This window comes from Panthera onca, chromosome B3 (genome assembly GCF_046562875.1).
Source record: "Panthera onca isolate mPanOnc1 chromosome B3, mPanOnc1 haplotype 2, whole genome shotgun sequence".
Lineage (NCBI taxonomy): Eukaryota > Metazoa > Chordata > Mammalia > Carnivora > Felidae > Panthera > Panthera onca.
The window spans coordinates 111,393,765-111,410,969 of NC_138344.1; positions in this window are offsets into that span (position 1 = coordinate 111,393,765).

Here is a 17,205-nt window from a genome sequence, read left to right on the forward strand (position 1 = left end):
CTATTCCTCTCTGGTTACCCGCAGATGCAGGTGGATGCCTACTCAAATTTTGGTTCAGATATGGAGACTGACAATGGCCCCTGCATACCAAGAGGGTATGAAAAGGTTTGGATTATGTAACAGAGGGCAGGGCAGGGCAGGGCAGGCCACTCAGGTGGGATTGAAATGTCTCAGAAAGCAGATGAAGCATCTGGCACAGAGATTTTGTTGTGATTAGGAGTGGGACCAGAGTGAGAATTCCTGCACAGGCATGGCCTTGCTCAGTGCAAATCCCTTGCCCTCACCAAAAGAGGGGGCACCCAAACTTTCTTATCAGCTGCTCTGGGCACAGGAGGAAGAGGGAGGGGAGAGGCTTAAAAGCTGTCAGCAGTCAGAATTCGAAAGTTGGGGTCAGACTCTTCATCCCTTTGCTATAACAATGGCCTCTCTGTCGGTAAGAGATAGCAGCCCAGCTTCCGACTTTAAAGTGTGGCTCATATATATTTCTTTATCTTCCCTTCCCAGTGGCCCAGTTCCCTCCAGCAAGTCTTGTCCTCTTCCAGTCTTCTCCCCAAGTTCAGCTCTCGCATTATCCTTCTCTGTCCCCAGCCTGCATCCTACCCTACCTTCTCTCCTAATGCTTCACCGGCTTGGCTTCCTGCATGCGCACTCTACTCTGGGGACAGTAGTTAACTGAGGAGAGCCCTTCCTGTTAATTGCAGATAGTAGTGATTAGAAGGAAACAAGAAGATTTTATTTTTTGAGGATTAAAAAAAGAAACCCAGAAAATAGAAGAGTAGAAAAAGAATGAAGGGTGCAGAGCGGAAAGTAAGTGGCTCTGTGAACAAAGAATTAAACCATGTCCTCTTGATCTAATTGCTCTGGGTAAAAATACCCGCTGTATCAGGAGAATTCTGCTTCCCTTGGGCCATTCTGTCTGGTGCCATCATGATGAGGCCTGTGGGACAATGATGGAGTACAAGCCAGTGGATGTCAAATTCCGATCAACTCTTCAGGTCTCTTATCCCTGTGACTTGGATTTGGTTGCTGGTCTAAAGGAAGATAGATGGTCAATGGCCAGGAGTTTTTGCTCCTGCCAGAAATAAGCTCACAAAGCTCTCCCCTATTGTGGGCTTTAATTGGCCCTCTCTTTTGTGTACATGTCAAGACATTCTTCTGCCTTCTTTGTAAATACTTTTCTTTTCTCTAGAGTAGAGAGATGGCCTCAGCCTTACAATGGATTTTACATGCAGAGAAGAGAAAGAAAATGATTTTGCAAGACTCTTTCCTCTGTTGGCTTGTGACACAAAGAAACATCCCCCTCAGCCCAAGCATCTTACAAACTAAAATTGTCTGCTTCATCAAATGGAGGACAGATGAGGGGAAAGAAGCGGTGGGGGGGGGGGGGGGGAGAGGGGGGCGGACGCTCAAGTTATTTGGTCCTTAGCTGACTTTCTCATTCTAAGACTTTCTCTTTTCTTTGTAGTTGTCCTTTTGCTGTGGCCATTTCTACTTCTGTGGGACTCACTCTTTTTTTCATGTACTCTTTAGATGCACTATTTTTATGTCCAGGAGAGCTGAGCTGAATTCACCTGTTTTCAGATCTTATGTTCCTATTTGGATTCTGATAAACTGATGAGGAAGTTTAGGAAGCAATTCCCCCATTGTCATAATTACAGCATGTCATGGTGTTCTTAAAAGACACACACACTCACACACACACACACACACACACACACACACACACACAATTATTTAAAACTTGACTCTGGCTGAAAATATCTCTCTGGCTCTCAGGTGATAGTCACAAGAATAGCAGGCATGAGTAAGTTACATAGTCTTAGAAGTCCGAGGGGGGTTTAGTATTAAAATGGTATTAAAGATGGAGTTTTGGCCAGAGGACACAGGAATATAAGCCTTCCCATGTTAATTATTTCTCCCTACAGGTGAGGTGTGCAAGGGAGATATAAGCCAGGACAATGGCTGACCAAGCGACACTTCGTGAAAGCTGGGGCTGTTACTCTAGGGCCTGGGGCCAAACTTGAAGGAGCTGGATTAAGTCCTGGGGTACCTCATTTGTCCTAGGCTAGAGAATTAAGCGACTTTGTTATTTAACTACAAACCACATCCATCAGCACCAGAGAAAATAGAGCCAGAGAAAGAGTAAGAAAAAGTCAAATCAGTGCCTAGGAGTCTGGTGAATCAGACCCATGGCTCCTCTCTGGAGAGTAAAGAAGACGAGTTGAAAGTGGTCCTCGATGCCTTCTCCAGGTAGACCAGGAAAGAAGCATCTTTTCTTTTCTCTTCTTTTCTTTTCTTTTCTTTTCTTTTCTTTTCTTTTCTTTTCTCTTTCTCTTTCCTTTCTTTTCTTTCTCTTTCCTTTCTTTCTTTCTTTCTTTCTTTCTTTCTTTCTTTCTTCTTTCTTTCTTCTTTTTTTCTTCTTGTCTTTTATTGTCAGGTTAGCTCACATACAGTGTACTCTTGGCTTCAGGAGTAGATTCTCATGATTCATCATCTACATACAACACCCAGTGCTCATCCCAACAAGTGCCCTCCTCAATGTCCATCACCCATATTCCACCCCACCCAACCCCACAACTCCATCAACTCTCAGTTTGTTCTGTGTATTTAAGAGTCTCTCATGGTTTGCCTCCCTCTCTATTTGTATCTTATTTTTCCTTCCCTTCCCTTATGGTCATCTGTTAAGTTTCTCAAATTCCATACATGAGTGAAGTCATATTTTATCTGTCTTTCTATGCCTGATTTATTTCGCTTGTGATAATACCCTCCAGTTCCATCCACATTGTTGCAAATAGCAAGATTTCATTCCTTTTCTTATTTTTTATTTTTTTTTAACGTTTATTTATTACTGAGAGACAGAGAGAGACAGAACATGAGCAGGGGAGGGGCAGAGAGAGGAGGAGACACAGAATCCGAAGCAGGCTCCAGGGTCTGAGCTGTCAGCACAGAGCCCAACGCGGGGCTCGAACTTACAAACTGCGAGATCATGACCTGAGCTGAAGTCAGACGCTTAACCAACTGAGCCACCCAGGCGTCCCAGATGTCATTCTTTTTCATCATCAAGTAGTATTCCATTGTGTATATATACCGCATCTTCTTTATTCATTCATCAGTTGATGGACATTTGTGCTCTTTCCATAATTTGGCTATTGTTGATAGCACTGCTATAGACCTTGGAGTGCATGTGCCCCTTTGAATCACTGCTGTATCCTTTGGATAAATTCTTAGTAGTGCAATTGTTGCATCATAGGGTAATTTTGTTTTTAATTTTCTGAGGAACCTCCACACTGTTTTCCAGAGTGGCTGCACTAGTTTGCATTCCCACCAACAGTGCAAGAGGCTTCCCCTTTCTCCACATCCTTGCCAACGTCTGTTGTTTCCTGAGTTAATGTTAGCCACTCTGACTGGTGGGAGGCAGTATCTCAATGTGCTTTTGATTTGTATTTCCCTGATGAAATGTGGAGCTATGTTGAACATCTTTTCATGTGTCTGTTTGCCATCTGGATGCCTTCTCTGGAAAAGTGTCTATTCATGTCTTCTGCCCATTTCTTCACTGGATTATTTGTATTTTGGGTGTTGAGTTGGTATTTGCATACAAGCGATACATAGATCAATGGAATAGAAGGGAGAACCCAGAAATGGACCCACAAACATACAGCCAGATAATTTTTGACAAAGCAGAAAAGAGTATCTAATGGAAAAAAGACATTCTCTTTAGCAAATGGTGCTGGGAGAACTGGACGGCTTTTCTCTGGGAGAGTTTTCAATAATTATATATGTTGTGGCAATTTTTGTATTGTTATTCTGATAATGTTGTGTGTGTGAGATGGGCTAAAGCTAATGAGTACTTATGGAATGTTCTACCATCTCCTACATCCTTGAGAACCAGGATTTTGGCACGGAGGAAAGGAGATACACATGTACTACAGAAGAGGTTAAGTAAGTGAAAATCTTACAGCCCTGAAATTGAATTGGAAGGATGAATACGAACTCATGAGGTGTGTGCATGCGGAATATGATATACGTGGTCCTAAGAATGATCGCCGTGTGCAAAACCATTCCATAAAAGCCACAAGGCTTATGGCAGAAATGAGAATAAAGGCACAACACTCAAACACTTCATCGGTGACATTTTTTTAAGGGTAGACATTTAGCAAAGATGGTGGCGCAATTCTATACATGTTAAATGGGTAAGAAATACATAAAGAGGACAATAAATATGGCACTTTGCCTTGAACAAGACCTGAGGGTTGCTTGTGGAAGGGGGCATCGGAAGGGTGTGGCTTGTTGGTTATTGTGAAGCAGTGGGAAGGAGGCTTAGTTGAAACTGGGTAGAAAGTTGGAATACCTGCTGTGTGTGGGCGGCTGGCTCTTTATCCTCTGTTGGGCATTGGTGCTGAGAGTTCCGAGATCTTTTGTAGCCTTAAATCCTGGGTCATGTTTTTCTGCCTTTGAGATGGAGGCTGTTTGAGCATTGCATTTATAATAGATACCTGTTTCATCACCATCGAGAATGTGACCCGATGCACAGCTTCTTCAGGTAGCTTCTGTGTCGCTGCTGGAAATTCTTTTGCTGCTTTCTAGTCTGTACTTGTGGCTTCACCTGACAGCTGAAAATTCTGGAGACTGGAGATATTCCAAACCACCAAACCAGCCACTCATCGCAGCAAAAGATGCCACTTCTGCAGGATTTGGCAATTTGGGTTTAAGGCCTTTGTGTATAGCTGTGCTTTCTGTCTGTCTGTTGGAAAGATTAGTCCTGATTGTTTTTTCACTGTTTCATGTATTCTTAAGCAGCTTGGATCAGCTGGGTGCAGTTTTCTGCCTTCACCCAATATTTCTCCTGTATGAAACCACCCATAGCCAAACACAAAATTTGTGTTAGGCTCAAATTGTTCCTTAATATACCGATCATGTTTGAACAAGTTTACATTTTCAAAACAAGCATTACAGCAGAACTGACTGTATGTAGATATACCCCCCCCCCCACACCCATTAATTCCTTAGGTCTGTCCACTGAAAGGACTAAAAACAGTGATTAATATTGTAGCAAATTAGCAGTGAGCATCACAGGCACCATATCCCACTCTAAGAAATCAGGACTTTTTTGGGTGTTGAGTTTGGTAAATTCTTTACAGAGTTTGGATACTAACCCTTTATCTGATAGGTCATTTGTAAATATCTTCTTCCATTCTGTCAGTTACCTTTTAGTTTTGTTGATTGTTTCCTTGCTGTGCAGAAGCTTTTTATCTTGATGAGGTCCCAAAAGTTCAGTTTTGCTTTTATTTCCCTTGCCTTTGGAAACATGCCAAGTAAGATGTTGCTGCAACCAAGGTCGAAGAGGTTGCTTCCTGTTTTCTCATATAGGATTTTGATGGTTTCGTATCTCACATTTAGGTCTTCCATCCATTTTAATTTATTTTTGTGTATGGTGTAAGAAAGTGGTCCATTTTAATTCTTCCTCATGTTGCTGTCCAGTTCTCCCAGCACCATTTGCTAAAGAGACTGTCTTTTTTCCATTGGATAGTCTAGGAAAGAAGCATCTTGAAGACTGGGTATCTCTAGTGGGAAAAAACTTGACACTCTTTATAGCAAAGTCCTCTCCCCTTTTTGCCCCTCTCTGCCCCCCTCCTTCAATCTAACTCTAGAGTTGGGCTTCAAATATAATATCTAACCCAAATCTAATATCTAACCCTCTCATGTCTTACATCAATTCACTCTATTACTTTCTTCCAGACACTCTCTTCACTTCAGAGAGTGTTTTCTCTAAGAAACCTGCCCAAATCTACCAGGAGGTATCTGTTTTCTCCTTGTCCCCACATTTACCTATCCCTTCAGGATCTGCATTTGTGAAGCCACATTCACTACTGGCCACACTCACTTTCTGTTTCATACCATAACCACCTCACTGTCCATGAGGGGAGGAATGGTGTCTTTTCTGTGTTTTGCAACCCTCTCTTCATTGCTCATGTATTAGTCAATTGTTGCAATGCTTATTTTTCACTCCTGTACATGTCAGCTGCAAGTCCTGCTTATGTTTTCTTCATTCTAGGATCCAGAATGAAGAAGCACCCCCTAATAGAGTCTTGTGGCAGAGGCAAAGGAACCATGCAATGGCTCTTACAACATTGGCTTGTATATGGCACATAGTATGTTTCAAGTGCTCATATTCCTTTGGCCAAAAAAGTCATATGGCCAATCCCAGTGTCAATGGGGTGGGATACTATAATCCTTTTATAGGGACAGGAGAATAAGTAATTGGGAACAGTAATACTGCCTATGTCAGTTCATGACTAGGGTTGAGTGTCAGTTGCCTTTGAATGACAATCTTCTGGTAAACCCAGTAATGGGCATTGACAAGACATTGATTATTTTTCATTGGAAGATTTGTCTAAAGCTCACCTCTTACAACTGGAGATATGTTTTTTGTTAAGAGATTCTCTAAAATATGTGATATGTTTCCTGGTCTCTTAAATAAATGCTCTTACATATAATGCAACTTTTTCTCAGAGATTTGGGGTTGTAATTATGACCATCACCTTGGGCTTTTTACAAAACAGTGATACTCCTTGGAACTACTAACAAATATAGAGCTACATGCCTCTGCTTAAATAGTCCCAGGCCATTCTGCTTTTGGAGCTCAAGACTCTATCTACAGTTTTTTTATCTCTTCTCATGATACTAGACTCTCAGCTATCATATCTTGATGAAGAGAGAAATCTTCCTCTAGCCCTTGTTACTCAGTAGCATCAGCATCACCAGGGAACTTACTAGAACTTACTAGAAATTCATTCAGAATCTGAGCCTCACCTCAGGCCTTCTCAATCATATTTTGCATTTCAATAAGTTCCCCAGGTGCTACATATGCACATTGACATTGGGTCAACCATTGGCTGAGCCTTATGGTTCTCAGCCTTGACTGCACATCAGTATCACCTGGGAAGCATTATAAGTACTGATGTCTGGGTGCCGGCCAGAGGGCTTGTATGTAATTGGTCTGGGGGTATGGTGAGGGCACTCGAGGGTTAGGAGCTCCCCAGATTCTAATGTGCAGCCAAGGCTGAGAACCCCTGCTTTCTGAAGACATTTTCCTAGTTGCCTGAACCTGCTGTTTCAGTGACCAGAGAAGCAAACTTACCTTTGTGCAACCGCATTACTGACCATTATTAAGCATCAACAAGGGCTGGAGGAGCCTGGCCTTACAGAAATAATAATAGCCCAATTATTAAGGAGCCTCTATGGACTGGGAACATTATACCTAATCCTTACCACATCCTGTCACCCTGATTTAAATTTAAGAAATTGAGCCTCAAAAAAGGTGAGCAACTTTCCAGGATGACATAGATGGTAGAAGTTGGATTTGAATTTATTTGTTTTCAAAGCCAGAAACTTTTCTCTTCTAAACCCAGGGAACTTTTGCTCCCAACCTGTGTGAGCTATGATGGTCGGACCTTGGAATGCCTACTTTGGCTGCTCAGACGCCCTTGTCACTGTCTTCCAAAGTCTGGTTTAAGGTCTGGTTGGACAAGGTTACCAGGTGAGAGATCAGACCACCAGATAAGTGACTGATTATGACTCCTAATGGTTCCTTAAACTGTGCCATTTCACAGAGGGATAAACTGATCACCAGGAGGACAGTTGCATGTTTCTAACAAAGAACATAGGAGAAATTGATCCATGTAGAGAAATCCCAGGAGAGGGAGCAATCATACCTGGATTGAAGCATGCTTCCCCACTGTCCACTTCTTTATAGCAATGAGGACATTACAGTGCCAAGCACAGTAGGAGCTTTATCTCATGTGATTTTCACCACAATCCACCGAATATGATATTCATTTTGCCCATTTTACACATGTTGAAATGGAGGCTGAGAGGTAAATTTACTCCATATTAGATAGCTAGTAGAGAGCAGAGCTAGCTTCGAAATCCAGAGTCAAAGCCTGTGCTAGTTCATCTACATTTCATGACTTCTTAATTTCTTAAATGCAGCGTTCTGCCAGCTGTGTCCCATCTGAGTCACTATCTGCTGTGTGTCAGGTTTGGGACAAATTGCTCAAGATCACCTGATGTGGGATAAGGAATAGTTTTTTCTTTTTTTTTTTTTTGGTAGGAAATGGAAGTGCTTCAGGTAAACAGCAGGAGAGAAAGAACAGGTTTCTGTCTATCATCAATCCAACGGAGATGTGTTGGTGTTAGGGCACCTTGCTCCTCTGCGATTTCTGCCTTTTCACAGATCAAGGGTGAGAAATGACCTGTACAGACAGGCAGTGCAGGGCCAGGCAGCTTGAGTTTGGGCTACAGCTGGTTACAGATGTTCTCTTTGAATTCAGTTGCTTAGGACTGGAAAACTTGGGGTTCCTGGGATATTACAGGCCACCTTCTGGCACAAAGAAGCCCCTGGTGCCATGGGAAGCTGAGCTTAGGGTCAGGCCCATACCCTGTGGAAGTAACACCCACCCCAGCACAGGTAGCGCATTTTCTGGGTGACCCAGAAGAAGCTCCCGGCACCAGTTTTGCAGAGGACGCCTGTGAGAATACCTGAAATCTGGGGCATAAAGAGTGATGTGTGCAGGTGGCACTGGGTCTGTCCTGCCATCAGGGAAGGTAACCAGTAGTGAGGAAAGCAGGGGAAAGAGGAGGACATAGCTCTGAGGACTAGAGAGTGTTCTGTCCCCTTTTCATTTTGGGGCTCCCACTTCAAGCATCTGTCTGGCTGGTAGAGGTGGCAAAGGGCAAGTCAGGCAAAAAATAAGCTGATCTCACCTGGAGAAGTTGAGTGGGGGTGTCACAGTTGCTGGGAGTGGATGTGGACGGGGGATTTGAAACTGGTAAAATCTTCAAACGTCACTATCTCATATTTTTACCCCCTCTAAATTTCAGGGCCTGGAGCAAAGCCCTCATTTCTTTGAACAACCAGATTTCTTCAGGGCTTTCCCCCCCTCCTCCTCCTTTCATAGGAACTTACCAATAAATACGTACTCACAAGTTGCTCACTTCCTTCTCCTTTCTTACCCCCACCCCCAGACCAGGAAATATTTAACTTCTAATATATTTTCCCTGATTTTTCATCTGTGACATGAATCCTATCTTGTTTCCTAAGGCCTAGGCTTTTAAAACGCCAAAGTCTGAAAAAGCCCTTGTATTTACTCTTCCTGCCTTCTGCTGTTGCATTTATTTCCCAAGAAAATGAAAGCTGAATGGCCTGGTTACCTAAATGTAGGGTGGATTAGAGTCTCTTGGATGATAGGAAATGAGGGAAAAGATCATCAGTTAATATTTCAAAAGTATTATATTTATATAATTTATAGAACTAAATTTTCTCTTTCCTCGATGACAGGTATTCTCAGTAGGCCACCTGTTAGGTGTCATTATGAGCAAAGAGATGAGTCTAAGTGAGGAGATGCTCCTGTTAGTGCAAATCAGTATGAACCATATTGAGGCCTTTCTAGAGCAAAGGATGACCAACGTATAATTCTCCTTGTCTGGACTCTCACTTCCTGAGCCCAACTCAAAGACACATGAAAGTGAGAGAACAACTCCAAAAGGGAGAGCATCAGGGTATAAATGGGGAGACAATCCTTTTGGTCATGTCCTGCAGCCCTAGAAAGGAGAATCCCATCTTGAGATGTAGAGAATCTTTGCCTCATCCCTGTTGACAGCTCCAAGAGAAACAGACCTTAAAAGACCCTGCTCCCTAGTTGGTAGACACATTTCCTGACCCCTCCTTCCTTTCTTTCCCCTTCCCTTCCCTTCCCTTCCCTTCCCTTCCCTTCCCTTCCCTCCCCTCCCCTCCCCTCCCCTCCTCTCCCCTCCCCTCCCCTCTCCTCTCTTTTCCTTTCCTTTCCTTTCCTTTCCTTTCCTTTCCTTTCCTTTCCTTTCCTTTCCTTTCCTTTGTAATCGCTCCTGACTTCAAGGGGGGTGGGTTGTGGTTTACTGGAGAAGAGGAACGACTAAAGGACTGCTTGCATGCAGCAGGGGTTCACTGATGACTTGGAAAGCTTGTAAGACCGGAGTACCCATTTCCTCTCAGCTGCCAAGTAAATGAATGCTTGAGGTGAAGAGAACATTCACATCTGCCTATGCTTCAGTTTGCTTTTGGGGTGGGAGCTAATAGAGAAATGGGCCAGGGGGCATATGACTCTTGATTTCAGCTCAGGTCATGATCTCACGGTCATGGGATAGAGCCCCACATCTGGTTCTTCAATGAGCACAGAGCCTGCTTGGGATTCTCTCTCTCTCCCTCTCTCTCTGCCTTCTCCCCAACTTGCATGCACTCATTCTGAAAGAAAGAAAGAAAGAAAGAAAGAAAGAAAGAAAGAAAGAAAGAAAAAAGAAAAGTGGGTCAGAAATAGGGGTGGAGTATGGCATATTCATTCATCAAAAATGGGATGCTTTGTAACTCTGGGACTCCTAAAATACTGCTCATGGGACAGGGAATTTGTGGTATCCCCAACCACCTCTCCTCTTCCTATATCTCAGATGTTAGTCAGTGGTATAAAGGTCTAAGTAAGTGGTCAAGACTGAAACCAGGAAATCATCCTTTGTTGTCCCTCCCTCAGAACTCACACACCCACCTGGTGAACAAATCCTGTTGATTCCAGCTCTGAAACTGAATCTCAAAATCTATTCCCTTCAGTCCAAAATCACCATCCTGGTCTTAGTTTAAAATAAACACGTTCCTCTGTGGGGTGCTAGTGTACCTCAAATAGTTCCCTGACCTCAACTCTTATCCTCTAAGCCATGCTGTCAGAGACTTATCTTTCTAAAACACATCTATCTGTGTCACCCCTTTGCTTACAAACTTTGACTCCATCCCCATTCCCTACAAGATAAAGTCTAAATCCCTTAATACAATGCACAATGCTGTTTATATACTGAGTCCTAGAACCTGTTCTTGTGTCAGTTTTTTAGGACACATCCTCTTTCACTGCTTAAGGCTGGTTCTGAGCTCCCAGACCAGTCATTTAGCCTTTGTTCTTCCTGCATCATAATTTTTTATTTAAATGTGTTTCTTCTACTGGACATAAGCTCTTAAGGGCATGGACTATACTCAGTACAGAGTGGGTATTTGATTAAGTTTGAATGATCGGTTGAACCTATATCACAACCCAAGTTCCAAAGACACAAGGATTTTTTTTTCCTTTTTTTTTGTGTTGTTTTGTTTTGTTTTGAGATCTACAGTTTGTGCTTAGCCAGTTCCTAATGCTTCACTTTCTACTTTCCCTTTTCATATCTCCCTACCCTTTCCTTTTAGCTACTAATCACTTCTCTCACCTTTCACCATGCTTCTCTTGCTTCCTGGCCACCAGACAACACTTCCTTCCCTAGAATGTCAGTAAGAGAAAGAAGCACCCACCCCCTGGGAGAGAGGTGGTTCTGCATCATCCGTCTGCTCATTTGCAGCCAAACCTAAATATAAACCATGCAATCGAAGAGGAGACTGGAAACCACTCAGGTGGAATCAGATCCAGAGACAACACTCTAGAGAGAGGAGAAAGAGACATGGGGGTCAAACCCAGAGGCCCCAAGACCTGGCCTGAACATGAAGGTTGCTTCTGACACTGTGAATATAGGAGGAGAAGAGAAGGCTGCCATGAGGTCAATAAAGGACACAGCTGGAAAAGGGTGGGGGAGATGGTTGAGGCAGAGGGAACACATAGTGAAACAGTTCCAGCCCAAGTACACAATAGGTAGTCCAAGGACAAGAAGGAGGTATTTCTGGGTTGGGTTGTGGCTAGGGGGTGGCTGTAACTATTAACGGTGTCAGGACTTGGCTTTTAGCAGATGTGACTCCTGGGTTGCTTAAGACAAATTAAAACAAGATGTAAATCCCATAATCTTGTGGAATCTTAGGAGGGATGTGAAGGGAATGGTTCCTGCCATACCAAGGAAACTAGGATATGGGAGTTTCACATCTAGCTTCAGAAAGGACATTCTATGAACAAGGCTCACAGAAGAGTAAATTTCCCTGCAGTTCAGCTGCCTCCAGATACATCCTCCATGTTGCGTGACAGGGAATGGGGAATCTTATCAGGAAAGATGGGTATGTGTCAGCCTGCTGCTGAGACCCTCCTTCTGTTCTCAGAGATGTTTGCTAGGAAGGTCCCCCGGTGAGCTCATGGCCATCTTCAAAGGAGCATAGAAGAATCTGGGCTTTACATGCATCTTGGCTAGTGGGTTCTTCTTAAACATCCAGTGTTGCTGGGTTGCTCATTAGTACCTAGAATTCCATAGACTTGGAATATCAACTAGGGAAAAGAATATTCTACCACAAGCGGTATGCAGCTTGTAACTATAATTAAGAGATAAGGGAATTCAAGGTGTCAAAGGGCAATGAACTTGTTTAATTCCCATACCCCAAATGTAAGTGAGGAGTCCAGAATCCTCCCCTCTCCACTCAGTTCTGAATGAGGCTACCTTAAGTATAACTTATATACATTTTACAAGTGGATGGATCTAAAACTCCACTCCATTCTGGACCCTGAATCCCAACTCAACATCGTCCCCAAAGCCTCCAGGGAACAGTCAGGGTTAGGTCCAATTCAGCACCGTGGGCAGTATTAGCTCACAAAACAGCCAGACAGAGACCTTCACGGGCTTTTCCCAAGTCCATTTCTCTTGTTGGAAGTTGTTCTTACTGATACCTGGCTCTGTTCAGGAGTATGGTGCTGCTGTATTTCCATGGCTGCCCTAGGCTTCCTTACAGAATTTTCTCCAGAGCTTCTGTTTCAGTTATGGTAGAGCAAATCATCCCAGAACATAGTGGCTTAAAACAACTATTAATTATTTGTCATAGTTCTGTGGATCAGTAACGTAGGTTGGGCTCAGTAACATAGGTTGGGGGCAGTTTTATTGTGGGAATTGTCTGGACTCACACATGTGGCTGTAGTCATTTGGCAACTATATGAGGACTTGTGAGGGTAAATTCCCCTTATTCACACATCTGGGACTTTGGTGCTGGTTATTGGCCAGGCCTTGTTCTCTACAAGGTCACTTCCTATCTAGTAGCCCAGCCAGCGATATCTTATGTGGTGGCAGAAGCATTCCAACAAGGTGAAGGTGGAAGCTCCAAGACCTCTTGAGGCTGAGCCTTTGAAATTAACACATCATTTCTGCCACATTCTTAGGTCGAAGCAAGTTACAAAGCCAGCCCGGATTTCCGAGATGGGAAAATACACTCTAACTCTTGCAGAGAAGAGCTGCAAAATATTGTGCCTCCCTTTTTCAATTTCCCACATCTTCCTATTGCACTTAGCACGAGGTTCAAATTTCCTGCTGTTTATGGCCCTGCCCCCTCTCTCTAAATTAACCTACTACCGCTCTCTCCTTGGCTCATTACAAACAGTTGTTCTCTTTTTAGGGCTTTTGTATTTGTTGTTTCCTCTGCCTAGAATGCTTCTCTCTCAGAGCTTTGGGAGGCTGAGTTCTATTTTGTCTCTAAGTCTAAATGTCAGCTTCTCAAGGAAGCCTTCCCTAAGTAATTCTCCCAGTTACTTCCCACCTGTCTTATCCTCATGTGGACCTTAGTAATATAAGGAATCATCCATTCATTCATTACCTGTTTTCTCACCAGAATTTAAACACCATGAAAGCATAGCTATTAATTCTCCAATTCACCCCTGTATCCCCAGTACCTGGAATAGTACCTGGTGACATGTAGGTGCTCAATAATGATTTGTTGAAACAAATAGCTGTGCAGTGTTTACCTTTATAGCTTTGAAAATCCATATCACCTTAGAAGACAGGACCAAAAAGAAGAAAAAATCAATCTCCATTCTCAAAGTTGAGATAAAAAAAAAACAAACAAACAAACCACAGTGGGTTCTTTTCCTGCAATTAGTACACATTGCCACCAAGTGGCAGTGTCTTAATCATTTTGGGCAAACTATTGGGCAATGTTTTTCTTTAGATTCAAATGATGTTGTTTGCCCAAGTCGAAACATAGTAACTTATTTTCTACTTTTTAGTTATTAACTATTTAGTATACTTTTTTCTTGGGGGGGAAGGGGTGGTGCATGAGTGGGGGAGGGGCAGAGAGAGAAGGAAACACAGAACCCAAAGCAGGCTCCAGACTCTGAGCTGTCAACACAGATGTGGGGCTTGAACTCAAGAACTGTGAGATCATGACCTGAGCCAAAGTCAGACACTTAACCAACTGAGCCACCCAGGAGCCCTTAGTATAATTCTTAAAATTGCTGACTTGAAACAATAGACAATAAAGCTGTTTATTCTCAGAGAATAAACATTTTTCTTAGGGGCATCTGGGTGGCTCAGTCGGTTGAGTGTCTGACTTTGGCTCAGGTCATGATCTCATGGTTCGTGAGTTTCAGCCCCGCGTTGAGCTCTGTGCTGACAGCTCGGAGCCTGGAGCCTGCTTCAGATTCTGTGTCTCCTTCTCTCTCTGCTCCTTCCCCGCTCATGTTCTATCTCTCTCTGTCTCTCAGAAATGAATAAACGTAAAACAATTTTTTTTTAATAAAAAAACAAAAAAAACCATTTTTCTTAGAGAAACATTATTTTTTTCTGTGTATACATTAGTTATCAGTTATCATTAAATATAACTCTTCTCCCATAGCCATGCTCTGAATAGTATGCTCTTTTTACTTTATTGTAATTTCCATCTTCTAGCCAGTATGCCTCAAGGCTGACATGTGGAGCTGGACCTTCAGGCTAGATTTATACTGCAAAGCTTTGTGGCTTCTCTCAGATGCTAGCTCCATCCTCATTTAAAGCCTGCTGATGACTTAGTTCCCCTTGTGTTTCAACTCCTTTTTTTCTCAACCCTAACTCTTTTATTTCTCTTCCCTGTAACAAAATTAGGAAGAGAGAGAAAAACACCTATTCCTTTATCCTGAACACATGATTCTGCCTCAGGTTCTTCCTAATACAAAGAAAGTAATTTCTACTTGTCCTTAAATAAGAGTCAAATATCTCCCTTTATGTTGTTTTCCCACTGGGAGTTCTTTAAACTAGTGATCATGTACAACAGGACTTAGCGAAGCCATAGCAATGGTTCCACAAGAGGCAGTTTATACAAAGCATTTTTTTTGATAAGAGTTCCCCAGAAACTCTTTTTCTAACAAAAGAGATAGCGCTCTTAAAGGGAAAAATGAAGCAACATTTAGACAAAGCTCCTGATTGGGCATTTAAGCTCCTCTGAAGAGTGCTGGTCCCAATTGGTGGCTAACCTCATGAGTCAGCAGCAGAGATCCACCGTAAGTCACTTTAATATCTCTGGGACCACGTTCCTTCACCAGGCATGCTGGAGTTCAATAAATACTCACTGAGTGCTCAACAGGAATGATCCAGACCCAGGGCATTCCACAGCACAGCTGCCCAATCCAACCTAAAGGGTGATTTTTTTCTTCTTTCTATGGTGATGGCCTACTCACCATGAGTGGGTGATGGCCCACTCAGTTTTTGCATATTGCTAACAAAATCTGATCACCCTGAGTTTCAATGTCTTTTAGAATATGTATATGCAATCACCACTCATTAGGACAATATTGGTGTGTAGCGAACGTTGATTGAATGAATGAAGGAAAATGACCAGAGTTCATAGTGTTAATTTATATCAGCGTCCTCTGATATTTTTGTATTGCACACCCCATTAGTTAAAAAGTAAACAATTCCCTTTGGGTGCCTGAATGGCTCAGTTGGTTAAGTGTCCAACTATTGATTTCGGCTCAGGTCATGATCTCGTGGTTTGTGAGTTTGAGCCCCGTGTCGGGCTCCACACTGACACTGGGGTGCCTGCTTGGGATTCTTTCTCTCTCCTTCTCTCTGCCCCTCCCTTGCTCACACTCTCTCTCAAAATAAATGAATAAACATTAAAAAAGTAAACAACCTCAAAATGTATATTATTTATTTAAAAGTTATTCAGATATACTACAGTAGTAATGTTTTCTGTACATGAAAATATACACAAAAATATAAATTTTAAAAAGGATAAGATAAAGAAACAAGTAATGTTCTTAAGTAATTATTTTATTAGTGGCAATATTTACTCTCACTAAAATCTTTTACATATTATTAATATTCTTTGTGGGAACAATGCAGTTCAGTTTTAAAATCTTGGTTTAGGACTTTGTGATACAATCATTCAATGGTTTCGTCCTAAGTTTGGTTTGTTTTCTTACTTGGTTTTAATTGCTGTCTGAGGTAAAAAACACACTTGATAGATCCAAATGGAAGGCTTGCACCATCAGCCTCTCTTACTAAATCATGGTATTCTTTGCTCAGTCATGTTCACCAATTATGCAAATGTTTTGTGGAAATTCAGCTAATACCTTTCTGTGTTTTCTGAGCTCAACCTAATTTTCTTATGAATGAATCAGAAGGGACACTGATGGAATATAGCTATGTTTTTATATTTTTGTAAAATGTGTTCAAGATTGTGTGATTGATTTTTAAATGCTAGAAAATCCAGTGTCTTAGTGTGAAGACATGAAAGATGTCATAGGTGGTGCCTATGTCGTGTTCAACAATGTCACATAATGATGAAAACAATGGTTTCTCTATAGCACCAGCTTCTTCTGAAGGTCGGTTACTTTCTCACTCATTATTAAATTGCCACTTTTACATTGAGGAACAGATTAGGGGTGTGTGTGTGTGCGTGTGTGTGTGTGTGTGTGTGTGTGTGTGTGTGTGTGTGTGTATTACCTATGTATGTATTCTACTTGTTAGGTAGAAATCTAATCGTTATTTGACATTATTTAAAAGATCAGAAATTTGACAAAATTGAATTTTTGCAAAAACACCACCAGCAGCAAAACACAAAATTGCATTTTTGCAAAAACACAACCTCCTGTATGACCACTCTTAGGGACTTTGCCACAAGATAACCAGCAAACCTCTCCACAGTACAAATGATTTGCATGATCACTCCACATGTCAGTACAAAAGAAACATTTTACTACATTGCAGATGATCTCATTTTTGTAAAATTAATACTAACCCTTACATTCTCTGTTTCTGTATGGTCTCACGACTCAAAGTGTGGTACATTGACCAGCAGCAGCATCACCTGAAGCTGGTTAGAAATGCAGAATCTAGGACAGGTTAGGACTTGTAAAATCTACATTTTACAAGACCTCAGGTGGCTCACACACACGTTCAGGTTTGAGAGTATTGCCCTATGAAATTCTGACTTCTACTTCTTTGTAAGTTTGTGTTTTTGTTTGTTTGTTTATTTATCATCCAAGT